The following is a 23,618-nucleotide window of genomic DNA, read 5'->3' on the forward strand; positions in this document are numbered from 1 at the left end:
AGCACCCCAAAGTTTAGGGCTGCTCTCTTGACAAGGACCTCCACTTCATTCCACCTTCAATATCCCAGGAAAGAGAAAAATGGATAAAGAAGTTGTGGTCCTTATATACAATGGAATATCACTCAGCCATGAAATCAATGTCATAAGGCTAGTAGCAGCATGATGAGTGGATTTAGGTACGACGATTCTAAGTGAAATAAGTCACACAGAAAAGGACACTTCTCATAATGTATCACTTATAGAGGGAATGTAAAAACCGTTACACTTGAACTGAATTACAAAACAGAACAGAGTCACACATGCAGAAAACACACTATGGCTGCTTAACGGGAAAGGTGAGGTGGGGTGATACATAAAACAAGGGTTTCAAATTAGCTCAGATACCGTTCCATAAACCCAATATGTAATAGACAAGACCTACTCCTTGCTCAGAGAACTGGACTCAACACGCCCTATTCACCGCACAAGAATATATCTGACTAGTAATAATCTTAAAACCTATGTATTGATATCTCTCTGTCAGTGTGTCAAGTGGGTGTAAAGTGGCATAAACACAGCAGTGAAAAGCAGCTAAACCCCATTATAAAAATAAATTACTTCGAAAAACCCATGAAACAAAGACAGTGAAAGAGAGCGAAATTCTTACACAATGCGTTCAGGGGCTGTGATGCAACCTGGATTGACCATATCTAGACCCACAGCTGGATGAGACATAAGGGTGGACACTCTTGTGGCTGAGAGGTTTGGTGAGGTTGGGTGAGCAAACGCAGACCCTTTAAAGTAATACTGCGTGGTACCCATCGCATGGGTCCCAAATCTCCAGGTTCAAGGGCATCTTGCTACATCGAAAACATGCATGAGAAACCCAGAAGATGGTACACCGTGTGATGGGGAAAGGTTTCTAAAACGCACCTCATTTCTCATCTCCTTGTGCTCGGGTTCGCCATTCCAGCCACTTTACTAGCAATCTCCCTACTTGGAGCATCAGCACCTTTAACCTCCTGTTCCGTACAGGTTGCAATTTGTCCTGAGGATGAACGGGAAGACTTGGAACCAATGAGAGACTAGCTCTTGGTGTAGGGACAGGCACAGGTCACTCTATTTTCCCATCAGGAAGAAGAATTAACCACAGGCTCAGCCTGCCCCCCGGAACCAGAACAGGGCCTGAAGCCATCCTGCGCTTTGGCGGCCAGCTCCCTAAAAAGCGAGTTGTAAAATGGAGCTTCAGGGCACTGCAATTCACAAACCTGCAGAGTTATAAATGATAACTCTCGTCCACAAATATATTGAGGGAAGGCAAAGAAGAGGATTTGAAATCAAGGCAGAATTGCAGGAAACAGATTTCAGGAGGTAGATTCGAATCGCCTTTAAAGCACATGAAAAGCGGCAAAACGTTGACAATGATGCCCTTGGCCAAAAAGGGCGTATGCGTTTTTTCCTGAATATATTCAGGAAAAAACGCATACGCCCTTTTTGGCCAACCAAGCAACCTGGAAAGGCAAATCAGCGCTACAAAGAAGACTCGCTTCCCATCGGTTAAAAGGGCCATGCTGAAAAAAGTGTCAAAACCAGAAATGCAGGACAGGCCATGGAGAAATGGGAGCCTTGCTACACTGATGGGCGGGATGTAAATTGCCAACAGCCACTCTGGAGAAGACTACGGTGTGTCCTGAAATATCTAAAAAACACAGCTTAGAGAGCATAGGGCACTTCCACTCATGGGGGTATACATTGGGAAAATTAAAAATCAGCAAGACACAAGCACCCCAAAGTTTAGGGCTGCTCTCTTGACAAGGACCTCCACTTCATTCCACCTTCAATATCCCAGGAAAGAGAAAAATGGATAAAGAAGTTGTGGTCCTTATGTACAATGGAATATCACTCAGCCATGAAATCAATGTCATAAGGCTAGTAGCAGCATGATGAGTGGATTTAGGTACGACGATTCTAAGTGAAATAAGTCACACAGAAAAGGACACTTCTCATAATGTATCACTTATAGAGGGAATGTAAAAACCGTTACACTTGAACTGAATTACAAAACAGAACAGAGTCACACATGCAGAAAACACACTATGGCTGCTTAACGGGAAAGGTGAGGTGGGGTGATACATAAAACAAGGGTTTCAAATTAGCTCAGATACCGTTCCATAAACCCAATATGTAATAGACAAGACCTACTCCTTGCTCAGAGAACTGGACTCAACACGCCCTATTCACCGCACAAGAATATATCTGACTAGTAATAATCTTAAAACCTATGTATTGATATCTCTCTGTCAGTGTGTCAAGTGGGTGTAAAGTGGCATAAACACAGCAGTGAAAAGCAGCTAAACCCCATTATAAAAATAAATTACTTCGAAAAACCCATGAAACAAAGACAGTGAAAGAGAGCGAAATTCTTACACAATGCGTTCAGGGGCTGTGATGCAACCTGGATTGACCATATCTAGACCCACAGCTGGATGAGACATAAGGGTGGACACTCTTGTGGCTGAGAGGTTTGGTGAGGTTGGGTGAGCAAACGCAGACCCTTTAAAGTAATACTGCGTGGTACCCATCGCATGGGTCCCAAATCTGCAGGTTCAAGGGCATCTTGCTACATCGAAAACATGCATGAGAAACCCAGAAGATGGTACACCGTGTGATGGGGAAAGGTTTCTAAAACGCACCTCATTTCTCATCTCCTTGTGCTCGGGTTCGCCATTCCAGCCACTTTACTAGCAATCTCCCTACTTGTAGCATCAGCACCTTTAACCTCCTGTTCCGTACAGGTTGCAATTTGTCCTGAGGATGAACGGGAAGACTTGGAACCAATGAGAGACTAGCTCTTGGTGTAGGGACAGGCACAGGTCACTCTATTTTCCCATCAGGAAGAAGAATTAACCACAGGCTCAGCCTGCCCCCCGGAACCAGAACAGGGCCTGAAGCCATCCTGCGCTTTGGCGGCCAGCTCCCTAAAAAGCGAGTTGTAAAATGGAGCTTCAGGGCACTGCAATTCACAAACCTGCAGAGTTATAAATGATAACTCTCGTCCACAAATATATTGAGGGAAGGCAAAGAAGAGGATTTGAAATCAAGGCAGAATTGCAGGAAACAGATTTCAGGAGGTAGATTCGAATCGCCTTTAAAGCACATGAAAAGCGGCAAAACGTTGACAATGATGCCCTTGGCCAAAAAGGGCGTATGCGTTTTTTCCTGAATATATTCAGGAAAAAACGCATACGCCCTTTTTGGCCAACCAAGCAACCTGGAAAGGCAAATCAGCGCTACAAAGAAGACTCGCTTCCCATCGGTTAAAAGGGCCATGCTGAAAAAAGTGTCAAAACCAGAAATGCAGGACAGGCCATGGAGAAATGGGAGCCTTGCTACACTGATGGGCGGGATGTAAATTGCCAACAGCCACTCTGGAGAAGACTACGGTGTGTCCTGAAATATCTAAAAAACACAGCTTAGAGAGCATAGGGCACTTCCACTCATGGGGGTATAAATTGGGAAAATGAAAAATCAGCAAGACACAAGTACCCCAAAGTTTAGGGCTGCTCTGTTGACAAGGACCTCCACTTCATTCCACCTTCAATATCCCAGGAAAGAGAAAAATGGATAAAGGAGTTGTGGTCCTTATGTACAATGGAATATCACTCAGCCATGAAATCAATGTCATAAGGCTAGTAGCAGCATGATGAGTGGATTTAGGTATGACGATTCTAAGTGAAATAAGTCACACAGAAAAGGACACTTCTCATAAGGTATCACTGATAGAGGGAATGTAAAAACCGTTACACTTGAACTGAATTACAAAACAGAACGGAGTCACACATGCAGAAAACACACTATGGCTGCTTAACGGGAAAGGTGAGGTGGGGTGATACATAAAACAAGGGTTTCAAATTAGCTCAGATACCGTTCCATAAACCCAATATGTAATAGACAAGACCTACTCCTTGCTCAGGGAACTGGACTCAACACGCCCTATTCACCGCACAAGAATATATCTGACTAGTAATAATCTTAAAACCTATGTATTGATATCTCTCTGTTAGTGTGTCAAGTGGGTGTAAAGCGGCATAAACACAGCAATGAAAAGCAGCTAAACCCCATTATAAAAATAAATTACTTTGAAAAACCCATGAAACAAAGACAGTGAAAGAGAGAGAAATTCTTACACAAGGCGTTCAGGGGCTGTGATGCAACCTGGATTGACCATATCTAGACCCACAGCTGGATGAGACATAAGGGTGGACACTCTTGGGGCTGAGAGGTTTGGTGAGGTTGGGTGAGCAAACGCAGACCCATTAAAGTAATACTGCATGGAACCCATCGCATGGGTCCCAAATCTCCAGGTTCAAGGGCATCTTGCTACATCGAAAACATGCATGAGAAACCCAGAAGATGGTACACCGTGTGATGGGGAAAGGTTTCTAAAACGCACCTCATTTCTCATCTCCTTGTGCTCGGGTTCGCCATTCCAGCCACTTTACTAGCAATCTCCCTACTTGGAGCATCAGCACCTTTAACCTCCTGTTCCGTACAGGTTGCAATTTGTCCTGAGGATGAACGGGAAGACTTGGAACCAATGAGAGACTAGCGCCTGGTGTAGGGACAGGCACAGGTCACTCTATTTTCCCATCAGGAAGAAGAATTAACCACAGGCTCAGCCTGCCCCCCGGAACCAAAACAGGGCCTGAAGCCATCCTGCGCTTTTGCGGCCAGCTCCCTAAAAAGCGAGTTGTAAAATGGAGCTTCAGGGCACTGAAATTCACAAACCTGCAGAGTTATAAATGATAACTCTCGTCCACAAATATATTGAGGGAAGGCAAAGAAGAGGATTTGAAATCAAGGCAGAATTGCAGGAAACAGATTTCAGGAGGTAGATTCGAATCGCCTTTAAAGCACATGAAAAGCGGCAAAACGTTGACAATGATGCCCTTGGCCAAAAAGGGCGTATGCGTTTTTTCCTGAATATATTCAGGAAAAAACGCATACGCCCTTTTTGGCCAACCAAGCAACCTGGAAAGGCAAATCAGCGCTACAAAGAAGTCTCGCTTCCCATCGGTTAAAAGGGCCATGCTGAAAAAAGTGTCAAAACCAGAAATACAGGAAAGGCCATGGAGAAATGGGAGCCGTGCTACACTGATGGGCGGGATGTAAATTGCCAACAGCCACTCTGGAGAAGTGTACGGTGAGTCCTGAAACGTCTAAAAAGCAAAGCTTAGAGAGCATAGGGCACTTCCACTCATGGGGGTATACATTGGGAAAATTAAAAATCAGCAAGACACAAGCACCCCAAAGTTTAGGGCTGCTCTCTTGACAAGGACCTCCACTTCATTCCACCTTCAATATCCCAGGAAAGAGAAAAATGGATAAAGAAGTTGTGGTCCTTATGTACAATGGAATATCACTCAGCCATGAAATCAATGTCATAAGGCTAGTAGCAGCATGATGAGTGGATTTAGGTACGACGATTCTAAGTGAAATAAGTCACACAGAAAAGGACACTTCTCATAATGTATCACTTATAGAGGGAATGTAAAAACCGTTACACTTGAACTGAATTACAAAACAGAACAGAGTCACACATGCAGAAAACACACTATGGCTGCTTAACGGGAAAGGTGAGGTGGGGTGATACATAAAACAAGGGTTTCAAATTAGCTCAGATACCGTTCCATAAACCCAATATGTAATAGACAAGACCTACTCCTTGCTCAGAGAACTGGACTCAACACGCCCTATTCACCGCACAAGAATATATCTGACTAGTAATAATCTTAAAACCTATGTATTGATATCTCTCTGTCAGTGTGTCAAGTGGGTGTAAAGTGGCATAAACACAGCAGTGAAAAGCAGCTAAACCCCATTATAAAAATAAATTACTTCGAAAAACCCATGAAACAAAGACAGTGAAAGAGAGAGAAATTCTTACACAATGCGTTCAGGGGCTGTGATGCAACCTGGATTGACCATATCTAGACCCACAGCTGGATGAGACATAAGGGTGGACACTCTTGTGGCTGAGAGGTTTGGTGAGGTTGGGTGAGCAAACGCAGACCCTTTAAAGTAATACTGCGTGGTACCCATCGCATGGGTCCCAAATCTCCAGGTTCAAGGGCATCTTGCTACATCGAAAACATGCATGAGAAACCCAGAAGATGGTACACCGTGTGATGGGGAAAGGTTTCTAAAACGCACCTCATTTCTCATCTCCTTGTGCTCGGGTTCGCCATTCCAGCCACTTTACTAGCAATCTCCCTACTTGTAGCATCAGCACCTTTAACCTCCTGTTCCGTACAGGTTGCAATTTGTCCTGAGGATGAACGGGAAGACTTGGAACCAATGAGAGACTAGCTCTTGGTGTAGGGACAGGCACAGGTCACTCTATTTTCCCATCAGGAAGAAGAATTAACCACAGGCTCAGCCTGCCCCCCGGAACCAGAACAGGGCCTGAAGCCATCCTGCGCTTTGGCGGCCAGCTCCCTAAAAAGCGAGTTGTAAAATGGAGCTTCAGGGCACTGCAATTCACAAACCTGCAGAGTTATAAATGATAACTCTCGTCCACAAATATATTGAGGGAAGGCAAAGAAGAGGATTTGAAATCAAGGCAGAATTGCAGGAAACAGATTTCAGGAGGTAGATTCGAATCGCCTTTAAAGCACATGAAAAGCGGCAAAACGTTGACAATGATGCCCTTGGCCAAAAAGGGCGTATGCGTTTTTTCCTGAATATATTCAGGAAAAAACGCATACGCCCTTTTTGGCCAACCAAGCAACCTGGAAAGGCAAATCAGCGCTACAAAGAAGACTCGCTTCCCATCGGTTAAAAGGGCCATGCTGAAAAAAGTGTCAAAACCAGAAATGCAGGACAGGCCATGGAGAAATGGGAGCCTTGCTACACTGATGGGCGGGATGTAAATTGCCAACAGCCACTCTGGAGAAGACTACGGTGTGTCCTGAAATATCTAAAAAACACAGCTTAGAGAGCATAGGGCACTTCCACTCATGGGGGTATAAATTGGGAAAATGAAAAATCAGCAAGACACAAGTACCCCAAAGTTTAGGGCTGCTCTGTTGACAAGGACCTCCACTTCATTCCACCTTCAATATCCCAGGAAAGAGAAAAATGGATAAAGGAGTTGTGGTCCTTATGTACAATGGAATATCACTCAGCCATGAAATCAATGTCATAAGGCTAGTAGCAGCATGATGAGTGGATTTAGGTATGACGATTCTAAGTGAAATAAGTCACACAGAAAAGGACACTTCTCATAAGGTATCACTGATAGAGGGAATGTAAAAACCGTTACACTTGAACTGAATTACAAAACAGAACGGAGTCACACATGCAGAAAACACACTATGGCTGCTTAACGGGAAAGGTGAGGTGGGGTGATACATAAAACAAGGGTTTCAAATTAGCTCAGATACCGTTCCATAAACCCAATATGTAATAGACAAGACCTACTCCTTGCTCAGGGAACTGGACTCAACACGCCCTATTCACCGCACAAGAATATATCTGACTAGTAATAATCTTAAAACCTATGTATTGATATCTCTCTGTTAGTGTGTCAAGTGGGTGTAAAGCGGCATAAACACAGCAATGAAAAGCAGCTAAACCCCATTATAAAAATAAATTACTTTGAAAAACCCATGAAACAAAGACAGTGAAAGAGAGAGAAATTCTTACACAAGGCGTTCAGGGGCTGTGATGCAACCTGGATTGACCATATCTAGACCCACAGCTGGATGAGACATAAGGGTGGACACTCTTGGGGCTGAGAGGTTTGGTGAGGTTGGGTGAGCAAACGCAGACCCATTAAAGTAATACTGCATGGAACCCATCGCATGGGTCCCAAATCTCCAGGTTCAAGGGCATCTTGCTACATCGAAAACATGCATGAGAAACCCAGAAGATGGTACACCGTGTGATGGGGAAAGGTTTCTAAAACGCACCTCATTTCTCATCTCCTTGTGCTCGGGTTCGCCATTCCAGCCACTTTACTAGCAATCTCCCTACTTGGAGCATCAGCACCTTTAACCTCCTGTTCCGTACAGGTTGCAATTTGTCCTGAGGATGAACGGGAAGACTTGGAACCAATGAGAGACTAGCGCCTGGTGTAGGGACAGGCACAGGTCACTCTATTTTCCCATCAGGAAGAAGAATTAACCACAGGCTCAGCCTGCCCCCCGGAACCAAAACAGGGCCTGAAGCCATCCTGCGCTTTTGCGGCCAGCTCCCTAAAAAGCGAGTTGTAAAATGGAGCTTCAGGGCACTGAAATTCACAAACCTGCAGAGTTATAAATGATAACTCTCGTCCACAAATATATTGAGGGAAGGCAAAGAAGAGGATTTGAAATCAAGGCAGAATTGCAGGAAACAGATTTCAGGAGGTAGATTCGAATCGCCTTTAAAGCACATGAAAAGCGGCAAAACGTTGACAATGATGCCCTTGGCCAAAAAGGGCGTATGCGTTTTTTCCTGAATATATTCAGGAAAAAACGCATACGCCCTTTTTGGCCAACCAAGCAACCTGGAAAGGCAAATCAGCGCTACAAAGAAGTCTCGCTTCCCATCGGTTAAAAGGGCCATGCTGAAAAAAGTGTCAAAACCAGAAATACAGGAAAGGCCATGGAGAAATGGGAGCCGTGCTACACTGATGGGCGGGATGTAAATTGCCAACAGCCACTCTGGAGAAGTGTACGGTGAGTCCTGAAACGTCTAAAAAGCAAAGCTTAGAGAGCATAGGGCACTTCCACTCATGGGGGTATACATTGGGAAAATTAAAAATCAGCAAGACACAAGCACCCCAAAGTTTAGGGCTGCTCTCTTGACAAGGACCTCCACTTCATTCCACCTTCAATATCCCAGGAAAGAGAAAAATGGATAAAGAAGTTGTGGTCCTTATATACAATGGAATATCACTCAGCCATGAAATCAATGTCATAAGGCTAGTAGCAGCATGATGAGTGGATTTAGGTACGACGATTCTAAGTGAAATAAGTCACACAGAAAAGGACACTTCTCATAATGTATCACTTATAGAGGGAATGTAAAAACCGTTACACTTGAACTGAATTACAAAACAGAACAGAGTCACACATGCAGAAAACACACTATGGCTGCTTAACGGGAAAGGTGAGGTGGGGTGATACATAAAACAAGGGTTTCAAATTAGCTCAGATACCGTTCCATAAACCCAATATGTAATAGACAAGACCTACTCCTTGCTCAGAGAACTGGACTCAACACGCCCTATTCACCGCACAAGAATATATCTGACTAGTAATAATCTTAAAACCTATGTATTGATATCTCTCTGTCAGTGTGTCAAGTGGGTGTAAAGTGGCATAAACACAGCAGTGAAAAGCAGCTAAACCCCATTATAAAAATAAATTACTTCGAAAAACCCATGAAACAAAGACAGTGAAAGAGAGCGAAATTCTTACACAATGCGTTCAGGGGCTGTGATGCAACCTGGATTGACCATATCTAGACCCACAGCTGGATGAGACATAAGGGTGGACACTCTTGTGGCTGAGAGGTTTGGTGAGGTTGGGTGAGCAAACGCAGACCCTTTAAAGTAATACTGCGTGGTACCCATCGCATGGGTCCCAAATCTCCAGGTTCAAGGGCATCTTGCTACATCGAAAACATGCATGAGAAACCCAGAAGATGGTACACCGTGTGATGGGGAAAGGTTTCTAAAACGCACCTCATTTCTCATCTCCTTGTGCTCGGGTTCGCCATTCCAGCCACTTTACTAGCAATCTCCCTACTTGGAGCATCAGCACCTTTAACCTCCTGTTCCGTACAGGTTGCAATTTGTCCTGAGGATGAACGGGAAGACTTGGAACCAATGAGAGACTAGCTCTTGGTGTAGGGACAGGCACAGGTCACTCTATTTTCCCATCAGGAAGAAGAATTAACCACAGGCTCAGCCTGCCCCCCGGAACCAGAACAGGGCCTGAAGCCATCCTGCGCTTTTGCGGCCAGCTCCCTAAAAAGCGAGTTGTAAAATGGAGCTTCAGGGCACTGCAATTCACAAACCTGCAGAGTTATAAATGATAACTCTCGTCCACAAATATATTGAGGGAAGGCAAAGAAGAGGATTTGAAATCAAGGCAGAATTGCAGGAAACAGATTTCAGGAGGTAGATTCGAATCGCCTTTAAAGCACATGAAAAGCGGCAAAACGTTGACAATGATGCCCTTGGCCAAAAAGGGCGTATGCGTTTTTTCCTGAATATATTCAGGAAAAAACGCATACGCCCTTTTTGGCCAACCAAGCAACCTGGAAAGGCAAATCAGCGCTACAAAGAAGACTCGCTTCCCATCGGTTAAAAGGGCCATGCTGAAAAAAGTGTCAAAACCAGAAATGCAGGACAGGCCATGGAGAAATGGGAGCCTTGCTACACTGATGGGCGGGATGTAAATTGCCAACAGCCACTCTGGAGAAGACTACGGTGTGTCCTGAAATATCTAAAAAACACAGCTTAGAGAGCATAGGGCACTTCCACTCATGGGGGTATAAATTGGGAAAATGAAAAATCAGCAAGACACAAGTACCCCAAAGTTTAGGGCTGCTCTGTTGACAAGGACCTCCACTTCATTCCACCTTCAATATCCCAGGAAAGAGAAAAATGGATAAAGGAGTTGTGGTCCTTATGTACAATGGAATATCACTCAGCCATGAAATCAATGTCATAAGGCTAGTAGCAGCATGATGAGTGGATTTAGGTACGACGATTCTAAGTGAAATAAGTCACACAGAAAAGGACACTTCTCATAAGGTATCACTGATAGAGGGAATGTAAAAACCGTTACACTTGAACTGAATTACAAAACAGAACGGAGTCACACATGCAGAAAACACACTATGGCTGCTTAACGGGAAAGGTGAGGTGGGGTGATACATAAAACAAGGGTTTCAAATTAGCTCAGATACCGTTCCATAAACCCAATATGTAATAGACAAGACCTACTCCTTGCTCAGAGAACTGGACTCAACACGCCCTATTCACCGCACAAGAATATATCTGACTAGTAATAATCTTAAAACCTATGTATTGATATCTCTCTGTTAGTGTGTCAAGTGGGTGTAAAGCGGCATAAACACAGCAATGAAAAGCAGCTAAACCCCATTATAAAAATAAATTACTTTGAAAAACCCATGAAACAAAGACAGTGAAAGAGAGAGAAATTCTTACACAAGGCGTTCAGGGGCTGTGATGCAACCTGGATTGACCATATCTAGACCCACAGCTGGATGAGACATAAGGGTGGACACTCTTGGGGCTGAGAGGTTTGGTGAGGTTGGGTGAGCAAACGCAGACCCATTAAAGTAATACTGCATGGAACCCATCGCATGGGTCCCAAATCTCCAGGTTCAAGGGCATCTTGCTACATCGAAAACATGCATGAGAAACCCAGAAGATGGTACACCGTGTGATGGGGAAAGGTTTCTAAAACGCACCTCATTTCTCATCTCCTTGTGCTCGGGTTCGCCATTCCAGCCACTTTACTAGCAATCTCCCTACTTGGAGCATCAGCACCTTTAACCTCCTGTTCCGTACAGGTTGCAATTTGTCCTGAGGATGAACGGGAAGACTTGGAACCAATGAGAGACTAGCGCCTGGTGTACGGACAGGCACAGGTCACTCTATTTTCCCATCAGGAAGAAGAATTAACCACAGGCTCAGCCTGCCCCCCGGAACCAAAACAGGGCCTGAAGCCATCCTGCGCTTTTGCGGCCAGCTCCCTAAAAAGCGAGTTGTAAAATGGAGCTTCAGGGCACTGCAATTCACAAACCTGCAGAGTTATAAATGATAACTCTCGTCCACAAATATATTGAGGGAAGGCAAAGAAGAGGATTTGAAATCAAGGCAGAATTGCAGGAAACAGATTTCAGGAGGTAGATTCGAATCGCCTTTAAAGCACATGAAAAGCGGCAAAACGTTGACAATGATGCCCTTGGCCAAAAAGGGCGTATGCGTTTTTTCCTGAATATATTCAGGAAAAATCGCATACGCCCTTTTTGGCCAACCAAGCAACCTGGAAAGGCAAATCAGCGCTACAAAGAAGTCTCGCTTCCCATCGGTTAAAAGGGCCATGCTGAAAAAAGTGTCAAAACCAGAAATACAGGAAAGGCCATGGAGAAATGCGAGCCGTGCTACACTGATGGGCGGGATGTAAATTGCCAACAGCCACTCTGGAGAAGTGTACGGTGAGTCCTGAAACGTCTAAAAAGCAAAGCTTAGAGAGCATAGGGCACTTCCACTCATGGGGGTATACATTGGGAAAATTAAAAATCAGCAAGACACAAGCACCCCAAAGTTTAGGGCTGCTCTCTTGACAAGGACCTCCACTTCATTCCACCTTCAATATCCCAGGAAAGAGAAAAATGGATAAAGAAGTTGTGGTCCTTATATACAATGGAATATCACTCAGCCATGAAATCAATGTCATAAGGCTAGTAGCAGCATGATGAGTGGATTTAGGTACGACGATTCTAAGTGATATAAGTCACACAGAAAAGGACACTTCTCATAATGTATCACTTATAGAGGGAATGTAAAAACCGTTACACTTGAACTGAATTACAAAACAGAACAGAGTCACACATGCAGAAAACACACTATGGCTGCTTAACGGGAAAGGTGAGGTGGGGTGATACATAAAACAAGGGTTTCAAATTAGCTCAGATACCGTTCCATAAACCCAATATGTAATAGACAAGACCTACTCCTTGCTCAGAGAACTGGACTCAACACGCCCTATTCACCGCACAAGAATATATCTGACTAGTAATAATCTTAAAACCTATGTATTGATATCTCTCTGTCAGTGTGTCAAGTGGGTGTAAAGTGGCATAAACACAGCAGTGAAAAGCAGCTAAACCCCATTATAAAAATAAATTACTTCGAAAAACCCATGAAACAAAGACAGTGAAAGAGAGCGAAATTCTTACACAAGGCGTTCAGGGGCTGTGATGCAACCTGGATTGACCATATCTAGACCCACAGCTGGATGAGACATAAGGGTGGACACTCTTGTGGCTGAGAGGTTTGGTGAGGTTGGGTGAGCAAACGCAGACCCTTTAAAGTAATACTGCGTGGTACCCATCGCATGGGTCCCAAATCTCCAGGTTCAAGGGCATCTTGCTACATCGAAAACATGCATGAGAAACCCAGAAGATGGTACACCGTGTGATGGGGAAAGGTTTCTAAAACGCACCTCATTTCTCATCTCCTTGTGCTCGGGTTCACCATTCCAGCCACTTTACTAGCAATCTCCCTACTTGGAGCATCAGCACCTTTAACCTCCTGTTCCGTACAGGTTGCAATTTGTCCTGAGGATGAACGGGAAGACTTGGAACCAATGAGAGACTAGCTCTTGGTGTAGGGACAGGCACAGGTCACTCTATTTTCCCATCAGGAAGAAGAATTAACCACAGGCTCAGCCTGCCCCCCGGAACCAGAACACGGCCTGAAGCCATCCTGCGCTTTGGCGGCCAGCTCCCTAAAAAGCGAGTTGTAAAATGGAGCTTCAGGGCACTGCAATTCACAAACCTGCAGAGTTATAAATGATAACTCTCGTCCACAAATATATTGAGGGAAGGCAAAGAAGAGGATTTGAAATCAAGGCAGAATTGCAGGAAACAGATTTCAGGAGGTAGATTCGAATCGCCTTTAAAGCACATGAAAAGCGGCAAAACGTTGACAATGATGCCCTTGGCCAAAAAGGGCGTATGCGTTTTTTCCTGAATATATTCAGGAAAAAACGCATACGCCCTTTTTGGCCAACCAAGCAACCTGGAAAGGCAAATCAGCGCTACAAAGAAGACTCGCTTCCCATCGGTTAAAAGGGCCATGCTGAAAAAAGTGTCAAAACCAGAAATGCAGGACAGGCCATGGAGAAATGGGAGCCTTGCTACACTGATGGGCGGGATGTAAATTGCCAACAGCCACTCTGGAGAAGACTACGGTGTGTCCTGAAATATCTAAAAAACACAGCTTAGAGAGCATAGGGCACTTCCACTCATGGGGGTATAAATTGGGAAAATGAAAAATCAGCAAGACACAAGTACCCCAAAGTTTAGGGCTGCTCTCTTGACAAGGACCTCCACTTTATTCCACCTTCAATATCCCAGGAAAGAGAAAAATGGATAAAGGAGTTGTGGTCCTTATGTACAATGGAATATCACTCAGCCATGAAATCAATGTCATAAGGCTAGTAGCAGCATGATGAGTGGATTTAGGTACGACGATTCTAAGTGAAATAAGTCACACAGAAAAGGACACTTCTCATAAGGTATCACTGATAGAGGGAATGTAAAAACCGTTACACTTGAACTGAATTACAAAACAGAACGGAGTCACACATGCAGAAAACACACTATGGCTGCTTAACGGGAAAGGTGAGGTGGGGTGATACATAAAACAAGGGTTTCAAATTAGCTCAGATACCGTTCCATAAACCCAATATGTAATAGACAAGACCTACTCCTTGCTCAGAGAACTGGACTCAACACGCCCTATTCACCGCACAAGAATATATCTGACTAGTAATAATCTTAAAACCTATGTATTGATATCTCTCTCTTAGTGTGTCAAGTGGGTGTAAAGCGGAATAAACACAGCAATGAAAAGCAGCTAAACCCCATTATAAAAATAAATTACTTTGAAAAACCCATGAAACAAAGACAGTGAAAGAGAGAGAAATTCTTACACAAGGCGTTCAGGGGCTGTGATGCAACCTGGATTGACCATATCTAGACCCACAGCTGGATGAGACATAAGGGTGGACACTCTTGGGGCTGAGAGGTTTGGTGAGGTTGGGTGAGCAAACGCAGACCCATTAAAGTAATACTGCATGGAACCCATCGCATGGGTCCCAAATCTCCAGGTTCAAGGGCATCTTGCTACATCGAAAACATGCATGAGAAACACAGAAGATGGTACACCGTGTGATGGGGAAAGGTTTCTAAAACGCACCTCATTTCTCATCTCCTTGTGCTCGGGTTCGCCATTCCAGCCACTTTACTAGCAATATCCCTACTTGGAGCATCAGCACCTTTAACCTCCTGTTCCGTACAGGTTGCAATTTGTCCTGAGGATGAACGGGAAGACTTGGAACCAATGAGAGACTAGCGCCTGGTGTAGGGACAGGCACAGGTCACTCTATTTTCCCATCAGGAAGAAGAATTAACCACAGGCTCAGCCTGCCCCCCGGAACCAAAACAGGGCCTGAAGCCATCCTGCGCTTTTGCGGCCAGCTCCCTAAAAAGCGAGTTGTAAAATGGAGCTTCAGGGCACTGAAATTCACAAACCTGCAGAGTTATAAATGATAACTCTCGTCCACAAATATATTGAGGGAAGGCAAAGAAGAGGATTTGAAATCAAGGCAGAATTGCAGGAAACAGATTTCAGGAGGTAGATTCGAATCGCCTTTAAAGCACATGAAAAGCGGCAAAACGTTGACAATGATGCCCTTGGCCAAAAAGGGCGTATGCGTTTTTTCCTGAATATATTCAGGAAAAAACGCATACGCCCTTTTTGGCCAACCAAGCAACCTGGAAAGGCAAATCAGCGCTACAAAGAAGTCTCGCTTCCCATCGGCTAAAAGGGCCATGCTGAAAAAAGTGTCAAAACCAGAAATACAGGAAAGGCCATGGAGAAATGCGAGCCGTGCTACACTGATGGGCGGGATGTAAATTGCCAACAGCCACTCTGGAGAAGTGTACGGTGAGTCCTGAAACGTCTAAAAAGCAAAGCTTAGAGAGCATAGGGCACTTCCACTCATGGGGGTATACATTGGGAAAATTAAAAATCAGCAAGACACAAGCACCCCAAAGTTTAGGGCTGCTCTCTTGACAAGGACCTCCACTTCATTCCACCTTCAATATCCCAGGAAAGAGAAAAATGGATAAAGAAGTTGTGGTCCTTATATACAATGGAATATCACTCAGCCATGAAATCAATGTCATAAGGCTAGTAGCAGCATGATGAGTGGATTTAGGTACGACGATTCTAAGTGAAATAAGTCACACAGAAAAGGACACTTCTCATAATGTATCACTTATAGAGGGAATGTAAAAACCGTTACACTTGAACTGAATTACAAAACAGAACAGAGTCACACATGCAGAAAACACACTATGGCTGCTTAACGGGAAAGGTGAGGTGGGGTGATACATAAAACAAGGGTTTCAAATTAGCTCAGATACCGTTCCATAAACCCAATATGTAATAGACAAGACCTACTCCTTGCTCAGAGAACTGGACTCAACACGCCCTATTCACCGCACAAGAATATATCTGACTAGTAATAATCTTAAAACCTATGTATTGATATCTCTCTGTCAGTGTGTCAAGTGGGTGTAAAGTGGCATAAACACAGCAGTGAAAAGCAGCTAAACCCCATTATAAAAATAAATTACTTCGAAAAACCCATGAAACAAAGACAGTGAAAGAGAGCGAAATTCTTACACAAGGCGTTCAGGGGCTGTGATGCAACCTGGATTGACCATATCTAGACCCACAGCTGGATGAGACATAAGGGTGGACACTCTTGTGGCTGAGAGGTTTGGTGAGGTTGGGTGAGCAAACGCAGACCCTTTAAAGTAATACTGCGTGGTACCCATCGCATGGGTCCCAAATCTCCAGGTTCAAGGGCATCTTGCTACATCGAAAACATGCATGAGAAACCCAGAAGATGGTACACCGTGTGATGGGGAAAGGTTTCTAAAACGCACCTCATTTCTCATCTCCTTGTGCTCGGGTTCACCATTCCAGCCACTTTACTAGCAATCTCCCTACTTGGAGCATCAGCACCTTTAACCTCCTGTTCCGTACAGGTTGCAATTTGTCCTGAGGATGAACGGGAAGACTTGGAACCAATGAGAGACTAGCTCTTGGTGTAGGGACAGGCACAGGTCACTCTATTTTCCCATCAGGAAGAAGAATTAACCACAGGCTCAGCCTGCCCCCCGGAACCAGAACAGGGCCTGAAGCCATCCTGCGCTTTGGCGGCCAGCTCCCTAAAAAGCGAGTTGTAAAATGGAGCTTCAGGGCACTGCAATTCACAAACCTGCAGAGTTATAAATGATAACTCTCGTCCACAAATATATTGAGGGAAGGCAAAGAAGAGGATTTGAAATCAAGGCAGAATTGCAGGAAACAGATTTCAGGAGGTAGATTCGAATCGCCTTTAAAGCACATGAAAAGCGGCAAAACGTTGACAATGATGCCCTTGGCCAAAAAGGGCGTATGCGTTTTTTCCTGAATATATTCAGGAAAAAACGCATACGCCCTTTTTGGCCAACCAAGCAACCTGGAAAGGCAAATCAGCGCTACAAAGAAGACTCGCTTCCCATCGGTTAAAAGGGCCATGCTGAAAAAAGTGTCAAAACCAGAAATGCAGGACAGGCCATGGAGAAATGGGAGCCTTGCTACACTGATGGGCGGGATGTAAATTGCCAACAGCCACTCTGGAGAAGACTACGGTGTGTCCTGAAATATCTAAAAAACACAGCTTAGAGAGCATAGGGCACTTCCACTCATGGGGGTATACATTGGGAAAATTAAAAATCAGCAAGACACAAGCACCCCAAAGTTTAGGGCTGCTCTCTTGACAAGGACCTCCACTTCATTCCACCTTCAATATCCCAGGAAAGAGAAAAATGGATAAAGAAGTTGTGGTCCTTATATACAATGGAATATCACTCAGCCATGAAATCAATGTCATAAGGCTAGTAGCAGCATGATGAGTGGATTTAGGTACGACGATTCTAAGTGAAATAAGTCACACAGAAAAGGACACTTCTCATAATGTATCACTTATAGAGGGAATGTAAAAACCGTTACACTTGAACTGAATTACAAAACAGAACAGAGTCACACATGCAGAAAACACACTATGGCTGCTTAACGGGAAAGGTGAGGTGGGGTGATACATAAAACAAGGGTTTCAAATTAGCTCAGATACCGTTCCATAAACCCAATATGTAATAGACAAGACCTACTCCTTGCTCAGAGAACTGGACTCAACACGCCCTATTCACCGCACAAGAATATATCTGACTAGTAATAATCTTAAAACCTATGTATTGATATCTCTCTGTCAGTGTGTCAAGTGGGTGTAAAGTGGCATAAACACAGCAGTGAAAAGCAGCTAAACCCCATTATAAAAATAAATTACTTCGAAAAACCCATGAAACAAAGACAGTGAAAGAGAGCGAAATTCTTACACAAGGCGTTCAGGGGCTGTGATGCAACCTGGATTGACCATATCTAGACCCACAGCTGGATGAGACATAAGGGTGGACACTCTTGGGGCTGAGAGGTTTGGTGAGGTTGGGTGAGCAAATGCAGACCCATTAAAGTAATACTGCATGGAACCCATCGCATGGGTCCCAAATCTCCAGGTTCAAGGGCATCTTGCTACATCGAAAACATGCATGAGAAACCCAGAAGATGGTACACCGTTTGATGGGGAAAGGTTTCTAAAACGCACCTCATTTCTCATCTCCTTGTGCTCGGGTTCGCCATTCCAGCCATTTTACTAGCAATCTCCCTACTTGGAGCATCAGCACCTTTAACCTCCTTTTCCGTACAGGTTGCAATTTGTCCTGAGGATGAACGGGAAGACTTGGAACCAATGAGAGACTAGCGCCTGGTGAAGGGACAGGCACAGGTCACTCTATTTTCCCATCAGGAAGAAGAATTAACCACAGGCTCAGCCTGCCCCCCAGAACCAAAACAGGGCCTGATGCCATCCTGCGCTTTTGCGGCCAGCTCCCTAAAAAGCGAGTTGTAAAATGGAGCTTCAGGGCACTGAAATTCACAAACCTGCAGAGTTATAAATGATAACTCTCGTCCACAAATATATTGAGGGAAGGCAAAGAAGAGGATTTGAAATCAAGGCAGAATTGCAGGAAACAGATTTCAGGAGGTAGATTCGAATCGCCTTTAAAGCACATGAAAAGCGGCAAAACGTTGACAATGATGCCCTTGGCCAAAAAGGGCGTATGCGTTTTTTCCTGAATATATTCAGGAAAAAACGCATACGCCCTTTTTGGCCAACCAAGCAACCTGGAAAGGCAAATCAGCGCTACAAAGAAGTCTCGCTTCCCATCGGTTAAAAGGGCCATGCTGAAAAAAGTGTCAAAACCAGAAATAGAGGAAAGGCCATGGAGAAATGCGAGCCGTGCTACACTGATGGGTGGGATGTAAATTGCCAACAGCCACTCTGGAGAAGTGTACGGTGAGTCCTGAAACGTCTAAAAAGCAAAGCTTAGAGAGCATAGGGCACTTCCACTCATGGGGGTATACATTGGGAAAATTAAAAATCAGCAAGACACAAGCACCCCAAAGTTTAGGGCTGCTCTCTTGACAAGGACCTCCACTTCATTCCACCTTCAATATCCCAGGAAAGAGAAAAATGGATAAAGAAGTTGTGGTCCTTATATACAATGGAATATCACTCAGCCATGAAATCAATGTCATAAGGCTAGTAGCAGCATGATGAGTGGATTTAGGTACGACGATTCTAAGTGAAATAAGTCACACAGAAAAGGACACTTCTCATAATGTATCACTTATAGAGGGAATGTAAAAACCGTTACACTTGAACTGAATTACAAAACAGAACAGAGTCACACATGCAGAAAACACACTATGGCTGCTTAACGGGAAAGGTGAGGTGGGGTGATACATAAAACAAGGGTTTCAAATTAGCTCAGATACCGTTCCATAAACCCAATATGTAATAGACAAGACCTACTCCTTGCTCAGAGAACTGGACTCAACACGCCCTATTCACCGCACAAGAATATATCTGACTAGTAATAATCTTAAAACCTATGTATTGATATCTCTCTGTCAGTGTGTCAAGTGGGTGTAAAGTGGCATAAACACAGCAGTGAAAAGCAGCTAAACCCCATTATAAAAATAAATTACTTCGAAAAACCCATGAAACAAAGACAGTGAAAGAGAGCGAAATTCTTACACAATGTGTTCAGGGGCTGTGATGCAACCTGGATTGACCATATCTAGACCCACAGCTGGATGAGACATAAGGGTGGACACTCTTGTGGCTGAGAGGTTTGGTGAGGTTGGGTGAGCAAACGCAGACCCTTTAAAGTAATACTGCGTGGTACCCATCGCATGGGTCCCAAATCTCCAGGTTCAAGGGCATCTTGCTACATCGAAAACATGCATGAGAAACCCAGAAGATGGTACACCGTGTGATGGGGAAAGGTTTCTAAAACGCACCTCATTTCTCATCTCCTTGTGCTCGGGTTCGCCATTCCAGCCACTTTACTAGCAATCTCCCTACTTGGAGCATCAGCACCTTTAACCTCCTGTTCCGTACAGGTTGCAATTTGTCCTGAGGATGAACGGGAAGACTTGGAACCAATGAGAGACTAGCTCTTGGTGTAGGGACAGGCACAGGTCACTCTATTTTCCCATCAGGAAGAAGAATTAACCACAGGCTCAGCCTGCCCCCCGGAACCAGAACACGGCCTGAAGCCATCCTGCGCTTTGGCGGCCAGCTCCCTAAAAAGCGAGTTGTAAAATGGAGCTTCAGGGCACTGCAATTCACAAACCTGCAGAGTTATAAATGATAACTCTCGTCCACAAATATATTGAGGGAAGGCAAAGAAGAGGATTTGAAATCAAGGCAGAATTGCAGGAAACAGATTTCAGGAGGTAGATTCGAATCGCCTTTAAAGCACATGAAAAGCGGCAAAACGTTGACAATGATGCCCTTGGCCAAAAAGGGCGTATGCGTTTTTTCCTGAATATATTCAGGAAAAAACGCATACGCCCTTTTTGGCCAACCAAGCAACCTGGAAAGGCAAATCAGCGCTACAAAGAAGACTCGCTTCCCATCGGTTAAAAGGGCCATGCTGAAAAAAGTGTCAAAACCAGAAATGCAGGACAGGCCATGGAGAAATGGGAGCCTTGCTACACTGATGGGCGGGATGTAAATTGCCAACAGCCACTCTGGAGAAGACTACGGTGTGTCCTGATATATCTAAAAAACACAGCTTAGAGAGCATAGGGCACTTCCACTCATGGGGGTATAAATTGGGAAAATGAAAAATCAGCAAGACACAAGTACCCCAAAGTTTAGGGCTGCTCTCTTGACAAGGACCTCCACTTTATTCCACCTTCAATATCCCAGGAAAGAGAAAAATGGATAAAGGAGTTGTGGTCCTTATGTACAATGGAATATCACTCAGCCATGAAATCAATGTCATAAGGCTAGTAGCAGCATGATGAGTGGATTTAGGTACGACGATTCTAAGTGAAATAAGTCACACAGAAAAGGACACTTCTCATAAGGTATCACTGATAGAGGGAATGTAAAAACCGTTACACTTGAACTGAATTACAAAACAGAACGGAGTCACACATGCAGAAAACACACTATGGCTGCTTAACAGGAAAGGTGAGGTGGGGTGATACATAAAACAAGGGTTTCAAATTAGCTCAGATACCGTTCCATAAACCCAATATGTAATAGACAAGACCTACTCCTTGCTCAGAGAACTGGACTCAACACGCCCTATTCACCGCACAAGAATATATCTGACTAGTAATAATCTTAAAACCTATGTATTGATATCTCTCTCTTAGTGTGTCAAGTGGGTGTAAAGCGGAATAAACACAGCAATGAAAAGCAGCTAAACCCCATTATAAAAATAAATTACTTTGAAAAACCCATGAAACAAAGACAGTGAAAGAGAGAGAAATTCTTACACAAGGCGTTCAGGGGCTGTGATGCAACCTGGATTGACCATATCTAGACCCACAGCTGGATGAGACATAAGGGTGGACACTCTTGGGGCTGAGAGGTTTGGTGAGGTTGGGTGAGCAAACGCAGACCCATTAAAGTAATACTGCATGGAACCCATCGCATGGGTCCCAAATCTCCAGGTTCAAGGGCATCTTGCTACATCGAAAACATGCATGAGAAACACAGAAGATGGTACACCGTGTGATGGGGAAAGGTTTCTAAAACGCACCTCATTTCTCATCTCCTTGTGCTCGGGTTCGCCATTCCAGCCACTTTACTAGCAATCTCCGTACTTGGAGCATCAGCACCTTTAACCTCCTGTTCCGTACAGGTTGCAATTTGTCCTGAGGATGAACGGGAAGACTTGGAACCAATGAGAGACTAGCGCCTGGTGTAGGGACAGGCACAGGTCACTCTATTTTCCCATCAGGAAGAAGAATTAACCACAGGCTCAGCCTGCCCCCCGGAACCAAAACAGGGCCTGAAGCCATCCTGCGCTTTTGCGGCCAGCTCCCTAAAAAGCGAGTTGTAAAATGGAGCTTCAGGGCACTGAAATTCACAAACCTGCAGAGTTATAAATGATAACTCTCGTCCACAAATATATTGAGGGAAGGCAAAGAAGAGGATTTGAAATCAAGGCAGAATTGCAGGAAACAGATTTCAGGAGGTAGATTCGAATCGCCTTTAAAGCACATGAAAAGCGGCAAAACGTTGACAATGATGCCCTTGGCCAAAAAGGGCGTATGCGTTTTTTCCTGAATATATTCAGGAAAAAACGCATACGCCCTTTTTGGCCAACCAAGCAACCTGGAAAGGCAAATCAGCGCTACAAAGAAATCTCGCTTCCCATCGGTTAAAAGGGCCATGCTGAAAAAAGTGTGAAAACCAGAAATACAGGAAAGGCCATGGAGAAATGCGAGCCGTGCTACACTGATGGGCGGGATGTAAATTGCCAACAGCCACTCTGGAGAAGTGTACGGTGAGTCCTGAAACGTCTAAAAAGCAAAGCTTAGAGAGCATAGGGCACTTCCACTCATGGGGGTATACATTGGGAAAATTAAAAATCAGCAAGACACAAGCACCCCAAAGTTTAGGGCTGCTCTCTTGACAAGGACCTCCACTTCATTCCACCTTCAATATCCCAGGAAAGAGAAAAATGGATAAAGAAGTTGTGGTCCTTATATACAATGGAATATCACTCAGCCATGAAATCAATGTCATAAGGCTAGTAGCAGCATGATGAGTGGATTTAGGTACGACGATTCTAAGTGAAATAAGTCACACAGAAAAGGACACTTCTCATAATGTATCACTTATAGAGGGAATGTAAAAACCGTTACACTTGAACTGAATTACAAAACAGAACAGAGTCACACATGCAGAAAACACACTATGGCTGCTTAACGGGAAAGGTGAGGTGGGGTGATACATAAAACAAGGGTTTCAAATTAGCTCAGATACCGTTCCATAAACCCAATATGTAATAGACAAGACCTACTCCTTGCTCAGAGAACTGGACTCAACACGCCCTATTCACCGCACAAGAATATATCTGACTAGTAATAATCTTAAAACCTATGTATTGATATCTCTCTGTCAGTGTGTCAAGTGGGTGTAAAGTGGCATAAACACAGCAGTGAAAAGCAGCTAAACCCCATTATAAAAATAAATTACTTCGAAAAACCCATGAAACAAAGACAGTGAAAGAGAGCGAAATTCTTACACAAGGCGTTCAGGGGCTGTGATGCAACCTGGATTGACCATATCTAGACCCACAGCTGGATGAGACATAAGGGTGGACACTCTTGTGGCTGA

The sequence above is a fragment of the Balaenoptera ricei genome, chromosome 4, assembly GCF_028023285.1.
Source record: "Balaenoptera ricei isolate mBalRic1 chromosome 4, mBalRic1.hap2, whole genome shotgun sequence".
Classification (NCBI taxonomy): domain Eukaryota; kingdom Metazoa; phylum Chordata; class Mammalia; order Artiodactyla; family Balaenopteridae; genus Balaenoptera; species Balaenoptera ricei.